Source organism: Oryctolagus cuniculus, chromosome 3 (genome assembly GCF_964237555.1).
Source record: "Oryctolagus cuniculus chromosome 3, mOryCun1.1, whole genome shotgun sequence".
NCBI lineage: Eukaryota > Metazoa > Chordata > Mammalia > Lagomorpha > Leporidae > Oryctolagus > Oryctolagus cuniculus.
The window spans coordinates 31,982,782-32,001,781 of NC_091434.1; the positions used below are offsets into that span (position 1 = coordinate 31,982,782).

General features: G+C 50.4%; 1 non-coding gene across 1 annotated transcript in view; it reads left to right on the top strand.

The window, feature by feature from the left end:
- Positions 1 to 7,585: 7,585 nt before the first annotated feature.
- The window catches only part of LOC108176937 (uncharacterized), a 28,682-nt gene continuing 17,267 nt past the window's right edge, over positions 7,586 to 19,000 (top strand). The window contains exons 1-2 of the transcript XR_007920303.2: positions 7,586 to 7,708; positions 11,771 to 11,845. This is a non-coding gene — a transcript (uncharacterized protein). The remainder of the gene's footprint in view (positions 7,709 to 11,770; positions 11,846 to 19,000) is intronic.

A 19,000-nucleotide genomic window follows, 5' to 3' on the forward strand; every position in this document is an offset into this window, starting at 1 on the left:
AAACCAGAGGAGCCGGATCACGCCAAAGTTCAGGTACATCAAGTAGGCCCATACAGACGCTGTCAGAGGGGTGGAAAGAGACTCCATTTTGTCAGCTCTTGCCGTCCTCAGGGAAGGATATTTCCCCTGTTCTGCTCTTTGATGATGGCTCAAGATGCTGCGATAGTCCCCACACAAAAATGAGAGTCTCATCATAGATCCTGGAGGAAGAATCTTCCTGAATGAGGCCTGGCGATCTGTATTTTTTAGATGCTCTCAGGCTGATCCTGATGCATTGTGAAAGTTTAAGAACCACTGGTATAAACGAAGCAAGTGACCCTGACATCAACATCTTGGTGGTCAACAGTGGAACGACACAGAAAGGCTGTGGAGGGAATGCGGGCCTTCCTCCTCAAAGACACAATGGAACTTTGGAACTTGCTCAGAGCAATCGTCTTCATAAAATCTCACCTTTACACCCACTTCATCTTCTTCCAGGGTGTGGCTAGTTTCTGTTTGCCCAGTCTGTACCCCGGCCAGAGCCTGGTCTGGAAGTGTCCCGTCCCGAGCATGGCTGCAGGTGACTAAGCTGGCCTACAAAGCGAGCCTGGAACTCTCCTTTGTTGTTTTCACCTCCAGTTATTCTGTGGTTGGTCCTGTAGTGAGGAGTGGCTGCTTCCTAATCAGGCCCAGTGAACATAAACGCCATCACTCTGGATGGCAGTGTTGAAAATGAAAATCCCAAGGTGCTTCTTGCCCAAAATGGCTTAGAAAATTCAGGAAATCCTGAGCCGTGTCCAGATTCGCCTTGGTTCTGTAGAAGAACCACTCATCCCAGATCCAGACACCTGTTGAGTTGATGATGTCTCACTTCAACTACAAGTCACAGGTGAATGGAAACTTAAAAAGACAGGGATTCTTTCAAGTATTCCTCGTGGATGGAACACTTTGCCAAAGAGGTCAGGCTCCCTTAACAAAGAGGTGACGCCCATGCCCATGCTGCTGAACACATGGGAAGCATCTATAGCAGCCACGGCTTTACTCTAACTCAGGCAAGAACTGGGGTCCATGGGGGTCTTCCCTGGGACTTGCTCCAAGGCAGCATCATTAGAAGCTGTGCTCCTGATTGGGAAAAAGTATTTAACATGATTTTTGTAAGAGGACTCTTCCCCCAGGATAACTAAGGCCCTAGTACACAGTACCCAGGAAGCCCAGGGCAACACACACCCAAGAGAAAGATGAAGTTCACTCTCCCTCATTTGCCTCTATTCTCTCCTAGCTGAGGCAGAGAACTCTCGCAGGAAGGACAAATTGTTCCCATAGCTGAGATACAGAAATGCTGATTTATGTACACTGACTCCCCAGCTTACCTGGACAATAGGAAAATTCATTACTCCCCCACCTCTATTTCCTGCTCCTCCATTAAGAGCTGTTGGTTTTAAGCAAATCAGCTAGAGTCCACAAAGTTCATACACAATTTCAGATCCTGCCACACAGGCTCAGGCAGCTGTGGGGCCGCGGGAAATTCCTCCAGCTTTTGTGCAGCCTCTCCCAGTACGGTCTGTTGTTCTCAGGCTGAAGAGCTGCTATTAGCACAGTAATTTTTCCAAATGAACATTGAGCTAAATTATCTCAAATGTATAAAGGAACATCTCTCACTGTGTTATGGAAAATTGCCTCCTAAATTACAAGACTATACAAAGCACATATTAATTCTGGGCCCAAGGACATCCAAATTGCCTTAGATTCCACACTGCATTGTGGTAACACACTCTTAATAATGTCAGGCTCTGAGCACACCACAAAGTACATACACGCTCTTAGGAAAATACACTGGAGTTTTTCTCCATTAGGATCATCACACACACGCCCAAACCCAGCTAGAGGCATTTTGCTCTGAGATTCAAGCCTTTAGCAAAGGAAATAAATTCCAATTGCACAGGCAGGGAGTGAATTTTAATTCTAAACTGGGTCGATGGCTTTTTCATTGCTGCCCATGAGGGAGGCAACCCAAGAAGCAACTGCTGGCAGCCATGGCACCCCAGGTAGATGCCTGACTGCAGATGTCTCCAGAAGTGGCTCCTGCTAACACATTTCAACTCCATGACAAGCTTCCGGGAGAAATCAGAGGCTAAGGCGTCGGTGACAGACTATGCCAAGTGCCAGTGCTTGCAGCGACCATGTCAGCACGTGGTGGAACAGTCAGGTCATACTATGCCATCCCTAAGACAGCGTTTTCAATGAGGATTTTGAAAACTAAGAATTATTTGGGGTTTTGTCCTCATTTGTTTTGCCTACTCTTATTTTTTCATTTTTTTAAAGATTGATTTTATTTATTTGGAAGACAGAGTTACGGGGTCGGGGAGGGGAGATATTTTCCATCCACCTGTTCACTCCCCAAATGGCCACAACAGCCAAAGATAAGCCAGACTGAATCCAGGAGCCTGGAACTCCATTCAGGTCTCCTACAAGGGCGGCAGGGACCCAAGCACTTGGGCATCACCAGCTGCTTTTCCAGGCCGTTAGCAGGGAGCTGGATTGGAAGTGGAGCAGCCAAGAACCAGCACTCGTATGGGAAGCCAGCGTTACAGGCAGTGCCTTAACCTGCTGCACCACAATGCCAGCCTCTCATTATTCTTTAACATTTTGAAGAAATATTACAAAGTAAGCCCTAGAAACAAATGACCTTTTATTGCCACATGCCTCAGTAGACATCTAAAAAAGACGTTTAAATTGTTTTTTATGTAGTCATGGTGCCATTCCACACCTAACAAAATCAACAGTAATTCCTTGGTGTTATCTCAGTTTCTAACACTGAGATATTTATTTAATTGTCTCAGATTGTCTCTTCTTGCCTTGTTGGGACAGCAAGTCTTTCACAAAATTAAAATAAGAACATGAGGACCTCTCCTGAAGCTTTGATAAATGTTGAGCAGGCACCTCTTGTCATCCCTGACCCTGCTGGAAGGCAAAGGGGCCCCACTCCCCCCCCCCACCCTAACCCGGGTAGTCCTATTGGCTTATCAGTCAAAGTCCCCTTCTTTCCCAATCTTGGCAGCAAGAATTTTTTATTTATTTATTTAAGTGGCAGAAAGAGGGAGAGAGGAGAGGAGGAGGGAAAGAGAGAGACTTCCCATCCACTGGTTCACTCCCCAAACACCAGGAAGCTAGAACTTAACCCAGGTCTCCCATGTAGGTAATAGGATCCCAATTATTAGAACTGTCACCTGCTGTCTCCCAGGGTACACATTAGCAGGAAGCTGGAATGGGAAGCAGAGCCGGGACTCATACTCAGATATTCTGATATGGGATGTGGGTGTCCCACATGGTGTCGTAACCACAGTACCAAATGCACACCCCTGGCCGACAGGAATTTGATTTTGTAGGAGCCTAAGCACATACAGTGGATTGCCACCTCTGAAAACATTGTCCATTAGTTCCTGCTCCTCAGAAGGTACCACAGGGGCCAGCACTGTGGCACAGTAGGCATAGTAGGATGCTGTGGCACCAACATCCCATGTGGGTGCTAGTTTGTGTCCTGGCTGCTCGTCTTCCGATCCAGCTCTCTGCTTATAGCCTGGGAGAGTAGTGGAAGATGGCCCAAGTGCTTGGGCCCCTGTACCTGCGTGGCAGACCCGGAAGAAGCTCCTGGCTCCTGGCTTCCGATCGTCTCAGCTCTGGCAATTGCAGCCATTTGGGGAATGAACCAGCAGATGGAAGATTTTTCTCTCTGCCTCTCCCTCTCTCTGGCTATAACTCTACCTCTCAAATAAGTAAATAAAATCTTAAAAAAAGAAAAGAACGTGCCCTGAATTCTGTTCTCCCAAAGAGCTGATCTTTTTAAGTCTTTAGATTCTATGACAATACAACAAATGGCTTCTCTGTTGAAGTTAGCCAGAGCTGGTTTCTGACCCAATAGATTTCTCCATAAAATTTCTCCCTACAGCTGCCCCGTTCCTGTGCATTCGCAAGGTCTTCCTCACCTACACAAACAACACACCCACAGCATGGACATGCGACAACAGGGACCCTGCCAGGGCTCCATTGCTGACCTCGGCTCAGAGGGCAGTCCCAGGGCTGGGAGGGAACCTCAGCTGGCCAGAGGCTCTTCAGAACCTCCTGCAGCTGATGCAGCAACGACTTGACCAGCAGCCACACTGAGAGAACCAGAATGGCTCTCCCTGTAGGTACCTGATCACGCCACCGTGGCCAAGGGCGGACGCACCGATCCCTAAACACACACTGCCTGTGTCAAATGGTACAAACAGCCACCTGGCTGGCCCCCAGATCAACCTGCACAGTGTCTCTCACCTTGGTGAAAGGAGCCGGGGAGTAGATGTTACCAGCAGCTTGAGTCACCAGGCAGGGAGTCCCCCCTGTCCCCACAGTCATCTGTCACTTGGCACGGCCTGTACTTTGCCTCTTCTGCTGAACTATGGTCCCGGCAGAGACACATCTCAGTGCTGATAACACCTCAGGGGCTTCTGGGACCCCAGGCTGTGACAAAACTGTGTAAAGGAGGGATGTGATAAGAGGCACAAAAATCTGTGAAAGTGAAGAAATCCCTGAAAAGGTTTTCCCAAATCAAGGAATCGATCCAGATAGGTGGGTATTACACAAGTTCAGGGGAACATGGAATTAAAAGCTAAGCTTGTTGGCTGCCGCCGCGGCTCACTTAGCTAATCCTCTGCCTACGGAGCTGGCACTCTGGGTTCTAGTCCTGGTTGGGGCGCTGGATTCTGTCCCAGTTGCTCCTCTTCCAGTCCAGCTCTCTGCTGTTGCCTGGGAAGGCAGTGGAGGATGGCCCAAGTGCTTGGGCCCCTGCACCCACAAGGGAGACCAGGAGGAAACACCTGGCTCCTGGCTTCGGATCGTCTCAGCATGCCGGCCATAGCAGCCATTTGGGGGGTGAACCAACGGAAGGAAGACCTTTCTCTCTGTCTCTCTCTCTCACTGTCTAACTCTGCCTGCCAAAAAAAAAATTGAAATCCAAAAAGTCTTCAAAAGAATGTAGGAAATACATATTACAAAAAAAGCAATACAAGCATTTCACAAAATTTTTGCATCTAAATAAACTCATCTTTTAATTCCATTTTTCATGAACTTTTTGAATTCCCTCATATTTTCTAGAAAATGTCACTGCTTGCAGTACGGTGAGCTGGGCGCACAACTGATCCTTTTCCCCCAATCAGATGTAGATGACTGTTTGATTACGATTGTGATTTAAAGCAAGCGAGAGCCTAAAATTATCTATCATTATGGTCAAAACTTTTCAATTTTAATTTCCCCTTAATAAAACTCTTGATCTCAGGCTACAGAAAGGCAGGGATATGGAAGGAAAGGAATTCCCTGCTGCGATACGAACATCGCACTGCAGCCAGAGTGTCCGTCCTCAGGCCAGCGGCAGCTGAGAATGCGTTAGAAATGCGTGTTCCTGGGCCTGCCCTGGACCTGCCATCGCAGACAGCGGGTGAGGGGAGGAGACAGGCATGTGTGTTTCAGCAACATCCTCCCCCTCCCCCAACCTACACCCACCCACCCACCCACCCACCCACCCCCCCCCCGCCACGGGATTCTGAGGCCAGCTGAACACCACCGCCAGCAGTACACCTCCCCGGAGACCCTCCTGTGTGCCAAGGGCTCAGTTAGTGCTAAGAGGCCTCCCGCTGTCGGTGAGCACAGGGTGGGCTGCGGGGGCAGCAGCAGGGACCCATGCAGGCGGTGCTCAGATCGCTGGCTCCTCCGCCATCACCCCGGCGGGGCTGGTGCGCTGAAGGGGCCACAGTTGTCACATTCTCCTCTTCCCCACGGGGCTGTTGTGAGACTCAAGTGAAGCCATGTGCACGAGGCACTCAGCACTGGGCCTGGCACACACGAAGAGGGCTAGAGAGGTCAAGGACTGCTTTCTCCGGGTGCGGAGGGAGGATGTGGTCCACCCTCCCTGGCCCGAAGGCATCCCCGACGCTGGGCTGGGCAGGTGTCCTCCTCTGCAAAGGAGGGGTGAAGCCGGGGCCCAGGTGGCTCTGAGTAGGCTCCCGCAGGGTGCAGGTGACCTTCGGGGGGCTTCCTGGGCAATCTCAGCCCAGTGCCATTATTTGGCTACCATTGTGTCCTTGTCCACCACGCTACCCGACTCTTCTGGAGGATCATTTCCAAGGTCAGAATAGCCTTCCGCATCCCCTGACTTCCTGAGAATATGAGTCCCCAAAATAAAGAGCTTTGCCTTCTCCCTCTCTGGCTCCCGTGAGGGCTTCGCCATCCAGCAAGCTCAACATCCCGGCTTTCCAGCATCCGGTACGTGGGTTTCCTACCGGATTCTCCCACCTTCCCAGGGAGAACCCAGGAACGCGGGATACAGATGCCAGCTCCACTGTTTCCCTTCCCACAGAGTTGTCCCGGAGGAGTGAGCACCCCCACCCCTACCCACACCCTGGGCTCTGAAGCTGACTGCAGCCAAGTCTTTCTGGTCCGTCCCCCCCCCCTCCCCGAGTAATTCTTGTCTCTATGTTTATTATTACTTTAGAAAGCCCCACACAAACCGAAGTCCTGTGCCCCCTCTCGGGGCCTACCCCCCCATCAGGAACCTGGGCCCCCTGTCCTCCTCCTCCCCACCCCTCCTTTTATTTCTGCGGCTCCCTGATTGGAAAAGCACAGCCCCCTCCTTCCTCCCCAGCCCCACCATTATCACCGCCAATTAGTGCATTGTTAGGACACACAATGGCGTTACTGTAGCCAGCGGAATGGGAGGCCTTTGTGCTTCTCCAACCGGCCGTGGGGGCAGTCAAGTTTCATTTAGAGACTTAAAACACAACGCCAGAAGAAAAATGCTATCAGAAAAGCAAAGAAAAAAAAAAAAAAAGAGGGCGGGGGTGGGGGGCGCGCGCGCACACACACACACACAGGGGGGGAAAAAAAGGTAAAGATGAAGATGAAGGAGAAGAAAGGCGGGGGGGGGAGGGGGGCTGCTATTCAGGAGTTGGCCGAACCCATGAAAAGCCCCAAGTGGCCGCTGCACACTGCAGTCCCGCTCCGAGCACAAAAAGGGCCCGAGCTTAACAGTAATTAGTGGCCTGGTCGTGCTTGGAACGCTCTGTGTCTTTAGAGGCTTTTTCCAACTCCCCCACCCACCCCCGACTTCACCGTTAAAGGGGGTGGGAGGAGAAAGGTAGGGGATGCGAAGGGAGGGCCTCCAAGCGCGCCCCCACCCCACCCCGCCGCCTCTCCACTGGACAGGTAAATCGGGTTTGATTCTGCAAGGCTTGTGGCTAATTACGGAGGATGTTTCTCTGTAAGAATGTGACAGATGGGTGAATTTGCGAGTCACGGTTTTGTTTGTTTCAAGTACCTTTCGAGCAGCCGAGCGCTTTTCGCAGCCTGGAAGGTGCCCCCAGGGGCCCAGGCCCTTCATCCGGTGCCCAGGGGCTGCAGAGCTGTTCCTGGGTGCGAGCCGCGGCGCCCGAGCTGGGCCCGCCGCCCTCTCTCCCCGCGGGGCCCGGCCTCGGCGCGTCCAGGTGCGCTGCCGACGCCGCCCGCCCCCGGCGCTGCTCCTCGCCGCTCCCGCCCGGCGCGCCCAGGGCCGGGGGCTGTGGGGCCACCGAGCCGCCCGGACGCTGGAGTCCCGAGTCACCTCACGGCTCCTTCTGCTGCCTCCCCTGCCCCACCACCGCACCTTCCAAGTCCTGGGAAATCCAGAGCCGCCTCGTCAACTCAGATTTATCACCAAACAAAGGTATTCACGTGGTGGTGTTTTTGTTTTTTACATTTCTGGGACCAGCACAGCCGGTTTATTCCTGCTCCACTCTGCAGCTCCCCTCGAACACACGGAATCTACTACCCACCCCTTTCCCTCTCTCGGGGTCAGACCCCGACTGGTAATATATTTATTTGTTTACAAACAAGCTCAGGGAGACATGCACCTCACCAGGTTTGAGTGAACCCCTGTGTGAGAAGCAAGACAATCGGAATTTGTTCAGGACGAGCCGCCTCTTTCTGTCTGCTCCCGGGCACATTCCTGCCCGGGAAGGAGACTTGGTGTGTTGGGGAAGGAAAGTGAAGACCGGAGTCCTAATCCACGTCCCCCCAGCACGTGGCAAGAGCCAGTGTGTGCCTGTGTCAAAAGCAGGTCCTCTTGCTCACCTTCGGACGTTGTCTCGGGAAGGAAAGGAGACAGCCCCTCTGTAGGGAGGAGTGGGTACTCCAGGCCACTGGCTGGGGCCTCCCTTGCCTCCTGGAGGTGCCTGGGTGGTGTCTGTTGTTTCCGTAGTCCCTCCACGCTGTGATGTGGCATTGAACTGGTGGATGCCCTGTCACAGACTGGCTCCCTCACCACTACCTGCCCCACCCTAAATAAAACACCTGTCCTGATTCAGCCAGGAAATGAAAAGTGAACCCCTCCCATGCTGGCCCATAAAAACGTCACAGATAGTCAGATGAGAAATGCAAGTCTGAGGGAGGGGTTGTTGAAATAATGATGATTAGGCTTCCGCTAAACTCTGTATTTAAAAAAAAAAAAAAAAGATTAATTTATTCTAATGGCAGAGTGACAGAGAAAGAGGGAGAGAGAAAAAGAGATGTTGCATCCACCAGTTCACTCCCCACATGGCTGCAGCTCCATCTGTGTCTCCCATGGGGTGGCAGGGACCCAAGGATTTGGGCCATCATCTACTGTTCTCCCAGTGCATCAGCAGGGACCTGGATTGAAACCAAGCAGCTGGCACAGGAGCAGGCACTCCGATACAGGATGTCACAGCTCAACCCACCGCACCACAAAACCGGCTCCCAATGTTGTATTTCTACAGTAGAGTGGGAAGGGCATTTATTTGGCCCCTTAAGATTTGGATTAGAAAAAGCACTGGCCTCAGTGGAAAACACGGTAGAGGATTCCTGAAAGGGTTCTTGGCCAGGGGCAGGGGGCAGGTGCAACCGCAGCTCCTCCCACTTTCCTTCCACCCTCTGCCTTTTGCTCTGGGTTGGGTTGAGATCCCAAGAGATCTCACTGGAAGGCAGCCCTGGCCGCACAGAACATTCCCAGAACCCGGCCCACTGCTGGGTACACCTCCTACCTACCTTTCAGAGCCTGCTCTTCCTACTCACACCACTCTGGTCCTGGTTCCCTCTCCAGGCCATTTTAATCACCTCTATCAGTCTTCCTGCTGACCTCAATGTGGCCTTTGTGCAAGCCTGATCTTGCCTCACCCCAGCTTAAAAAAAAGCACATGCAGGACACTGTCCAAGCTCCAAGGCATGACCTGAAAACCCCTGGATGAAATGGTTCTACCTTTCTTCTTTTTTTTCTTTTAAAGATTTATTTCTTTATTTGAAAGTCAGAGTTACACAGAGAGAAAAGGAGAGGCAGAGAGAGGGAGAGGTCTTCCATCTGCTGATTCACTCCCCAGTTGGCTGCAACAGCTGGAGCTGTGCTGATCCAAAGCCAGGAGCCAGGAGCTTCTTCTGGTCTCTCATGGGGTATAGGGGCCCAAGGACTTGGGTCATCTTCCACTCCTTTCCCAGGCCACAGCAGAGAGCTGGATAGGAAGTGGAGCAACCGGGACGTGAACCGGCACCCATATGGGATGCCGGCATTGCAGGTGGCAGCTTTACCCACTACACCACATTGCCGGCCCCCCTACCTTTCTTCTTAACTTCATCTCCTGCCACCAGGATGGCTTTGATGTGGGCAATGAACATGATAATTTTTGATCCAGGTTCTCCTCTCCCACAGAGAGAGAAACTCGAAGTGAAGACTGGAGTCCTGCACAGGTAGGAACAAAGTTTGTTTGGCAGTGAGGAAATAGACGTATGTTCGCGTGTGAATGTGGGATGCCCCATACTGACAAATACCCAACATGAATGGGCCAAAGAATTATCCATGAACTACAGAAAGAGGGGAAAAAAAAAGGTGGCTCGGGGAGAGGTGCATCCGAGACCAGTGCACAGTGGAGACAGCAGAACACGAGAGCAGCAGGTCCCAGTGCATTCCATGGAGGAGAGAAAACAGGAGCAGCGCCCCTAAGTGAGGTCCGTGGCAGAAAGAGAGCTCTGTCCCTGTTCCACCTAAGGAAGGGGGTAGGGTCCAATAGGATGTGCACTTGGATGGGGTCTTAGCTAAGTGCCCTGGTCCCAGAGGCAGATGAGACAGGTGCATCCTGGGAAGTTGCACAGTTAAAGAGACAGCGTTGTCGTGCAAGGATACAAGAGTTCCAGCTCACCTAACTCCCTGCCTAGGCATAGGAATTGTGCATCTGCTAGATTTAAAGCTCACCTGTCACCATCTTAAGATTGTGAAAGTTTTTTTTTTTTAAGTATTTATTTGAAAGAGTGACAGAGAGAGAAGAGGGAGGAGAGAGAGAGAGAGAGAGAGAGAGAGAGAGACAGAGACAGCCAGCTTCCATCCACTGGTTCATTCCCTAAATGCTTATAACAGCCAGGGATGGGCCAGGCCAAAGTGAGAAGCCAGATCTCCAAAGTGGGTGGCAAGGAATCGTGCACTTGAGCCGTTATCTGCTGCTTCCCACGATACTGTAGCAGGAAGCTAGATTGGAAACAGAGGCAGAGGCGAGACTCAATCCTGATAAGGGTGGGTGGGTGTCCCAAGGTGCAGCTCAACCAGCGGCACTACAGTGGCAACCCCCCTACTCTTCTCTCTGCTCATGCGCTCCCTGGAAGATGATTTCTCAAATAGCCGAGTCCCCTGCACGTATCAGAGACTCATCCTGCGTTCTGGGCTCCTGTGTGCAGGCATTTGGAACAGAAACCAGCAGGCAGGGGTTTTCTCTCCATCTGTCCATCTGTCTGTCTCTCTGTGTCTTGCAAATTAAAGAAAATACATTTGTTAATAATAATATTTTTAAAATAAGAAAAACAAACAGTAGGTTCCATCTCTTGCTCTCTTGGCCCTTCTGCCGACCACAGCCGATGAAGCAGCGAGAGGCCCTCACCAGGCGCTGGCGCCTTGGTGTCGACTTCCCAGTGACCAGAACTGTGAGGAATGAATTTCCTCTCTGTAATTGGCCTAGTCTGTGATAGTCTGTTACAGCAAGACAAAACCGACCAACACCCCCGGCAAGTGCGAGGACCGGTTCTGCCACTCTCCTCCCACTCCACGTTGTTCTAACAGCTGATCTGTTCGAGTCGGCCAGAGGGTTTTGCGGTTGCCTCCGTTTGGAAGCTTCTCCTCTGCCCTTGTTTATTTGCAAACTTCTAGTCACCCTTCAAAACTTTGCTTACTCTGTCCTCCAAATGGTTTATTTCCCTTTGGCAAGTATCCACCTTCCAGCCTCTCACAGCGTGTCATTATGTATTTCCTGCCTCAGCTTAGAGGTTACGAACTCCAAGGGCACGGAAGTTATGTTTTGGACAGTACTAGGGTTTCTGATGCTTCTGGGAGTGATACTGAACCAAGTGCTATGTTTAAGAAGTAAGTGTCAGGGCTGGCGCTGTGGTGTAGCTGGCTAGGCCTCCGCCTGTGCTGCTGGCATTCCATATGGGCGCTGGTTCGATAACCGGCTGCTCCATTCCCAATCCAACTCCCTGCTAATGTCCTGGAAAAGCAGTGGAAAATGACCCAAGTGCTTGGGCCCCTGCACCCATGTGGAAAACTCAGAAAAAGCTCCTGGCCCCTGGCTTCAGATCAGCCTAGCTCCTGCCACTGTGGCCATTTGGAGAGTGACCCAGCAGGTGGAAGACCTCTCTCTCTCTCTCTGTCTCTCCCTCTCTCTGTCTGTAACTCTGCCTCTGTTTAGTTAAAGTGTCACTAAACACCAATGACCATACACCTGTATTATCTTTACAGATTTATTGTGACTGTATCTTGACTCCAGCTTCACACCCTGGGGCCATGGTATGGCTCACCATTGCCTGGGGCCAGGTAAGTAGCTGCCGCTATGCAGTGTGGTTTATTTGTTTTTGACATTTACTTATTTATTTTAAAGAGTTACAGAGAGAGAGAGAGAGAGAGGTCTTCCATCCACTGGTTCACTCCCCAAATGTCTGGAAAGTCCAGGGCTGGACCAGGCTGAAGCCCAGGACCCTGGAACTCCCATCTGGGTTTCCCATGTGAGTGGCAGGGGCCCAGGCACTTGGGCCATCTACCACTGAGTTCCCAGGTGCGTTAGCAGGGAATTGGGTTATGAATGGAGCCCGCATCAAAGGCAGCAGCTTAACCCACTGCACCACAATGCTGGCCCCATGTGGTTTGCTTTAGAGTTACGCCGTCCAGTGGAACATTCCAGGATGATGAAAATGCCCTGTGGCTGTGCCGTCCAGCATGGTGCCACTGGACACATGCAATGTGACCAATGCAACTGACAGCCTGAATGTTCAACTTTATTTCATATGTCACTTAACAACGGGACTGCCTGAGAAAGGGGTGCGTAGGCAGCTCATCCTCGTGCGGCATCACAGAGCATGCTTTCACAAGCACAGATACCGCACTAGGGACCCGCCCTCAGACAGGGAATGTCCCGTTACGGTTACCAGGGTGATTACACTGGTCTACGGTTCCTCCAGCGTTCTGGAAGCGTTCTTGTTAAAGTTATGGCTCCTCACAGGTCCTGTGTGGCCAGGACCCTGGTACTGGGGTGACACCAGTGGAGGGCCATCGGATGCTGAGACTGAGTGAAGCGGAGAGAAGATTCTGTTTTCAAGGTGTCATTGTGTAAGGGCTCGTATAATGGATACAGGTAACAGTCGATCACCTGGCACAATTTCTCTGTGAGAGCAGCTGGGTCAGTAGCGATCACATCAGATCTAGACGGCCCAGCTGCAAATCACAGGAGAGGGAGTCCCACCCCCATCCTCTTAGCATTTGAAGTGGCCGCAAAGTGGTAGAAAGGAGAAAACTCCTATAGGATCTGAATTATAATTCCATATGCTACTTTTAAAAAAATATTTTCTTTGAAAGGCAGAATTACAGGGAGGCAGAGAGAGAGAAAGAGGTCTTCCATCTGCTGGTTCACTCCCCAAATGGCCAAAACAGCGAGAGCTGGTGATCCAAAGCCAGGAGCCAGGAGCTTCTTTCCAAGTCTCCCACGGGGGTGCAGGGGCCCAAGGACTTGGGTCATCTTCTACTGCTTTCCTAGGCCATAGCAGAGAGCTGGATCAGAAGTAGAGCATCTGGGATACAAACTGGCACCCATGTGGGATGCTAGCACTGCAGGTGTGGCTTTACCTACTATGCCACAGCGCCAGCCCCATCCAAATTCTATTTTAAATTATAATCAAAACGATAGATTAATTTCAGTCCTCCAAGCAAAATGTTCCTTCTCCTCACTTTCAGTGCTCCCCCACCACCACCACCACGGCCTCCGGCTTTCCTGGCCCCGGGGCAAGCAGGAGAAGTTAGCCGATTAGCGACACCCAGAAGTTAGGATGAAAATGAGGGAAATCATTGCTGCCACTGTGAGTGGGAGATGTTTTTAAGGATCTGCTGGTTGCATTTAGAATCAGGTATGCAGCATCCTCTCCCTTTGAGGGGTTCTTTCTCTTCTTTCTTCCCCTCTAGGAAACACTCGCTCATCCTAATTACCCTTGCCAACACTTACAGAGGCTCTGAAATGGCCGTCCACTAAAAGTGTACTTTGGCAGTCAATATTTGAGTCCAGTGTGCTATTTCAGAAGAGTTGTGTGCAAACATGTGGCTCAGGTGGGAGGCGTCCCTGTGTATCTAGTGGATGGGGAACAAAGTAGAGGGAGCAATGCAGAAGTGAGCGTCAGCCTGAATTAGGTTATGAATTACAGGCGCCCTGTGTGGTCGGAGGTGGAAAAGGCAGACATCTCCAAGGCTACAGTCAGGAGGCAGTGCCACCGAGGGGATGGCCAGAGCCTGCAGGAGGGACAGTAACTTGTAGCCATCATGCTGGCCATAGAGGCTTTTCCAGTCCCAGGACCCAGTGTGACCTGGAGCAAGAGAGGCTTGGCTATGGCACTGTGGACTTCACACTTCACCCCGCATCCCCACACCCAACCACAGGACACCAAACTGAACCATGGGACCCCTTCCTGCTCCCCTTCCAAACACACACTGCAGGGAGTGACCCAGGGTCATGGAACAGAGTAGTGGAGAACAAGGTTGTTGTGCCTAACACCAAAGGGACAGGAGTGAACACGGAGCCCCACCTCCTCACCACGCCCATGTGACCTTCGAACCGCACCTGACCGGGCTTTCCTGAGCACCCCGCATCTATAGAATGAGGAGGATTCATCCTTTGCTGGGTTGTGACAAAAATCACGTGAGATAAGTAGAGCTGCGGGTGCTGGGGGACGACTCCGCACAGACTAAGCCCCGTAATAAGTGGGAGCGTTAGGATAATCCTTCCTGGAGAGGAGCTCAACAGAGGCATTAACAGCTGTGACCCTTTGCCCCCTGTTTGTTTTTGTTTCAATCCTAATCTATGGGTTATCAGGCCTCTAACAATTCTCATTAGTGCTTCCCAAACAGTAGAATCTTGAAATCTCTACAAGTTTTTGAAAAGACCATTTGTTTTATTTTTTAAAGATGTGTTTATTTCATTTGAAAGGCAGAATTAGAGAGGGAGGGACGGAAGAAATCAGAGAGAAACAGAAAGAGAAATTGATCTTCCATCTGCTGGTTCACTCCCCACAAGGCCACAATGGCAGGACTGGACCAAGTTGAAGCCAGGAGCCAGGAGTTTTCACCTGGGTCTCCCACATGGGTGGCAGGGGCTAAAGCACTTGGGCCATCTTCCACTGCTTTCCCAGGCACATTAGCAGGGAGCTGGATTGGAAGTGCAGAATCAGGACTGGAGCCAGAACTCCACTATGGGATGCCAGCATTGCAAGTGGCAGGTTAACCTGCTGAACCACAACGCCAGCCCCTCTCCAATTTTTAAAGCAATTTGGCCTAATTCTTTTTTTTTTTTCTTCTTAGGACTGGCAGAACAGATTAAACTTTGGGAAGATTACGCAGTGAGGTATCATGAAACATTTAGTTTCTGGATTTGACTGATCACAGTAAATCATAGAAAGAGAAATGCTAATGGAACCAAATACACCCTGAAGTGGATATAATTGTTCCTAAAACGTGTGCAGCACCCACCCTGGGGCAGCCCATGCCACACAAACACGGCTGCCTGCTGTGGGCTCTTATTTTTATAATAGTAGAACTTGCATCAATGAATCTCCCTTAAATAATCAGAGATAATTGATCAACACTTGCGTCAGAAAGGATGTAAAATCTTGTTTTTAAATGTGTATGATTTGATATATGTAAAAGAAAGAAGTATCAGGTTATATAAAGATTATCTTAAAATCCCATTAAAAATCATACCAGACTATAGGAAATTTACAGAAAAGAAAGCTTAAATAGTCAATAAACACATGAATGATACAACAGACTACTATGTTGTGGTTAAAAAGAACAAGTTAATAGAGCCAACATTGTGGCCTAGCAGATTAAGCCACCACCTATGATGCCAGCATCCCATATGGGTGCCAGTTTGTGTCCCAGCTGCTCCACTTACAATCCAGCTCCCTGCTGCTGGCCTGGGAAAAGTAGCGGAGGATGGCCATAGGGTTTGGGCCCCTGCCACCCACATGGGAGACCCAGATGAGTCTAGTGGCTCCTATTTCTGGCCCAGCACCAGCTACTGAGGTCATCTGGGGAGTACATCAGCAGATGGAGACACTCTCTTTCTTTCTCTGTGTCTCTCCTCCTCTTGCTGTAACTCTGACTTTCAAAATAAATAAAGAAATCTTTTTTAAAAAATAGAATAAGTTGACATAGAATTACCACATGATCTAGCGTGTTCTCCTCTAGATATATACCCCCCAAAAAATCAGGGATCCAAATATTTGCACACCTATATTCAAAGCAGCACTATTTGTAATAGGCAGAGGATGGAAACCACTCCAGTGTTCAACCATGAGTGTGTAAGCACAATTTATATACACAATGAAACCCTATTCAGTGGCTGGCACTGTGGTATAGCAGGTAAAATTGCCGCCTACAGCACCAGCATCCCAAATGGGCACTGGTTCCTGGCTGCTCCATGTCCAATCTAGCTCCCTGCTAATGGTCTGGGAAAGCAGCAGAAGATGGCCCAAGTCCTTGGACCCCTACACCCATGTGGGAGATGCAGAAGAAAGAAACTTCTGGCTTCTAGCTTCGGACTGGCCTGGCTCTAGCCATTGCGGTCACTTAGGGAGTGAACCAGCGGATGGAAGATTCTCTCTCTCTCTCTCTCTCTCTGTCTTTCAAATAAATAAATCTTTTTTTAAAAAATAGTATTCAGCCTTATGGCCGGCGTCGTAGCTCAGTAGGCTAATCCTCCGCCCTGCGGCGCCGGCACACTGGGTTCTAGTCCCGGTCGGGGCGCCGGATTCTGTCCCGGTTGCCCCTCTTCCAGTCCAGCTCTCTGCTGTGGCCCGGGAGTGCAGTGGAGGATGGCCCAAGTCCCTGGGCCCTGCACCCAGATGGGAGACCAGGAGAAGCACCTGGCTCCTGGCTTCAGATCAGCGCGGTGCGCCGGCTGCAGTGTGCCGGCCGTGGCGGCCATTGGAGGGTGAACCAACGGCAAAAGGAAGACCTTTCTCTCTGTCTCTCTCTCACTGTCCACTCTGCCTGTAAAAAATTAAAAAAAAAAAAAAAAAAGAAATGACAGGTGGAAGCCTGCTACAATATGGAAGAATCTTGAAGATGTTATGCTAAGCTAGATACAAAAAGGCAATAGTGTGGTTCCACTTACATAAGGTACTAACGCAGTTGAATTCACAGAGACAGAACGTGGAAGGGGGGTTGCCTGGAGCTGGGGAACGGGGTTGGGGAGTTTGAGCCTAGTGGGTACAGAGTTCAGTTGGAGATGGAGGGTGCTGCCGATTGCACAACACCGTGAATGAGTTGAAACACACTATATACATAAAAGAGAACTGTCTCCAAGGAAACTGGTAGCCAGATTTGTTTCTGAGGAGAATGGGGGGAGGGTCAGTGGGAACTGAATTCTCTCCATTGCTGAGTAATGTAACAACAGACCCTTGAGGCACATGTTTGGCATAGCGACTACTTGGCATAGCGACTACTTGGGACACCCACAACCCATCTTGGAGTGCTTGGGTTCGAGCCCTGGCTCTGCTTCTGATCCCAGCTACCTACTAATGCACATCCTGGAAGGCACCCAAGGATGGCCTAGGTACTTAAGTCTCTGCTTTCCATGTGGGAGACCCAGATGGAGTTCTTGGCTTCTGGGTTCTGGCTGGCTTGGCCCTGACAGCTGTGGGCATTTGCGGAGTGAACCAGCAAGTAAAAGATCTTCCTCTGTTTTTGTCTGACTTTCTCTCTCTCTTTCTCTGTCTTTCAAGTAATAAATAAATAAATACAATTTTTAAACAATACACCCTTGGAGCCAGCACTGTTGCATAGCAGGTAAAGCCAACACCTACAATGCCAACATCCCCTAAGGGTGCCAGCTCCTTGCTAATGTGCCTGAAAAGCAGCCCAAGTGCCTGGGGCCCAGCCACCCATATGGAAGACCTGGAAGAAGCTCCTGGCCCAGGGTTTCTGTCTAGCCCAGCCTTGGTCATTGTGGCCATTGGGAGTGAACCAGCAGATGGAAGATCACTCTGTCTCTCCCTCTATGTGCGTAACTCTGAATTTCAAAATAAATAAGTTTAATCTTAAATAAAAAAAAAAAAAGACCATAAATCCCCAGTAGCAGAGTAAGAAGGCTGGGGTCTTCTTTGGCAAAAGAAATGTAGGACAGCCACGTATGACTTGGCTGACAGTCAGGCTACTATGTGGCCAGAGTATAAGGGAGAGTATTCAGATGGCAAATATTATGAACTGTTGTCTGTAAAAATAAAACCATACCTGTGAGACCATGAGTTTGAACTTTCAGTGTGGAAAATATGAGCGACTGTCGTTCTACTTCTAGAGGCCAGGAGCTAAGACTTGAGTCTTGAGCCAGAAATGTGTCCACGTAGTATGAAACTCTTTTCATTGCTGTGCTGTAGGCAAACTTTAATCTCTCCAAGCATCTGTTTCCTCATCTATAAAAATGAGGACAATCACAGTACACATATGGAGGGTGGGGGCTGTAAAGTTAATAAAGCTGCTGGCATATACCAAACACCAGCGGATATCACTTTTGTAAAATAGAGAGATCCTATGTCTTGATAAAGGTACCTGGATATAGGTTTTTCAAAAACCCAAGCCAGAGCTCTTTCTCTCCTTTTCATAGTGCCTGGAATTTAGGATCCCTAGTGCTCCTTCTCCCTTGGATGTGTCATCCTCAAACCTCAGTGAGGTTCTAAGTAATCTGAGAAGTTTGTTACAAAGTAGGCAGACACTTAGCCTAGTGGTGAAGACGCCCGCATCCCAGCTGCAGCTCCTGACTCCAGCTCCCTGCTAATGCAGACCCCGGGGAGATAGCGGTGACGGCTCCGATGATTTGGTCCCTGCCACCCACGTGAGAGACCTGGGTTGAGTTCCCAGCTCCCAGCTTCAGTCTGTCCCAGTCTGGGCTGTTGCAGGAATTTGGGGAGTGAGCCAATGGGTAAGAGCGCTCTCCCGCCCCCAAACTACTCAGTTAATAAAAGTAGATTCCAGGGGCACCGGATTCTGTCCCGGTTGCCTCTCTTCCAGTTCAGCTCTCTGCTGTGGCCTGTGAGGGCAGTGGAGGATGGCCCAAGTGCTTGGGCCCTGCACCCCATGGGAGACCAGGAAAAGCACCTGGCTCCTGGCTCCTGCCATCGGATCAGCGCGGTGCGATAGCTGCAGCGCGCCAGCCTTGGCAGCCATTGGAGGGTGAACCAACAGCAAAGGAAAACCTTTCTCTCTGTCTCTCTCACTGTCCACTCTGCCTGTCAAAAAGAAAAAAAAAAAAGATTCCAGCGTCCACTCTCAGAAATCATGATCCGCTTGAGTTGGCATGCAGCCTGGGAATCTTCGTGTTACCTCCAGGGCCATGTAGGGAACACTCAGGAAGTCCTGAAGGAATCGTTGAAAGCCATGAGGGAGCATCTGAGCGCCCTCGCCCAACCCAAGTTCTCTGCTGTCGTGTGCTTGCCT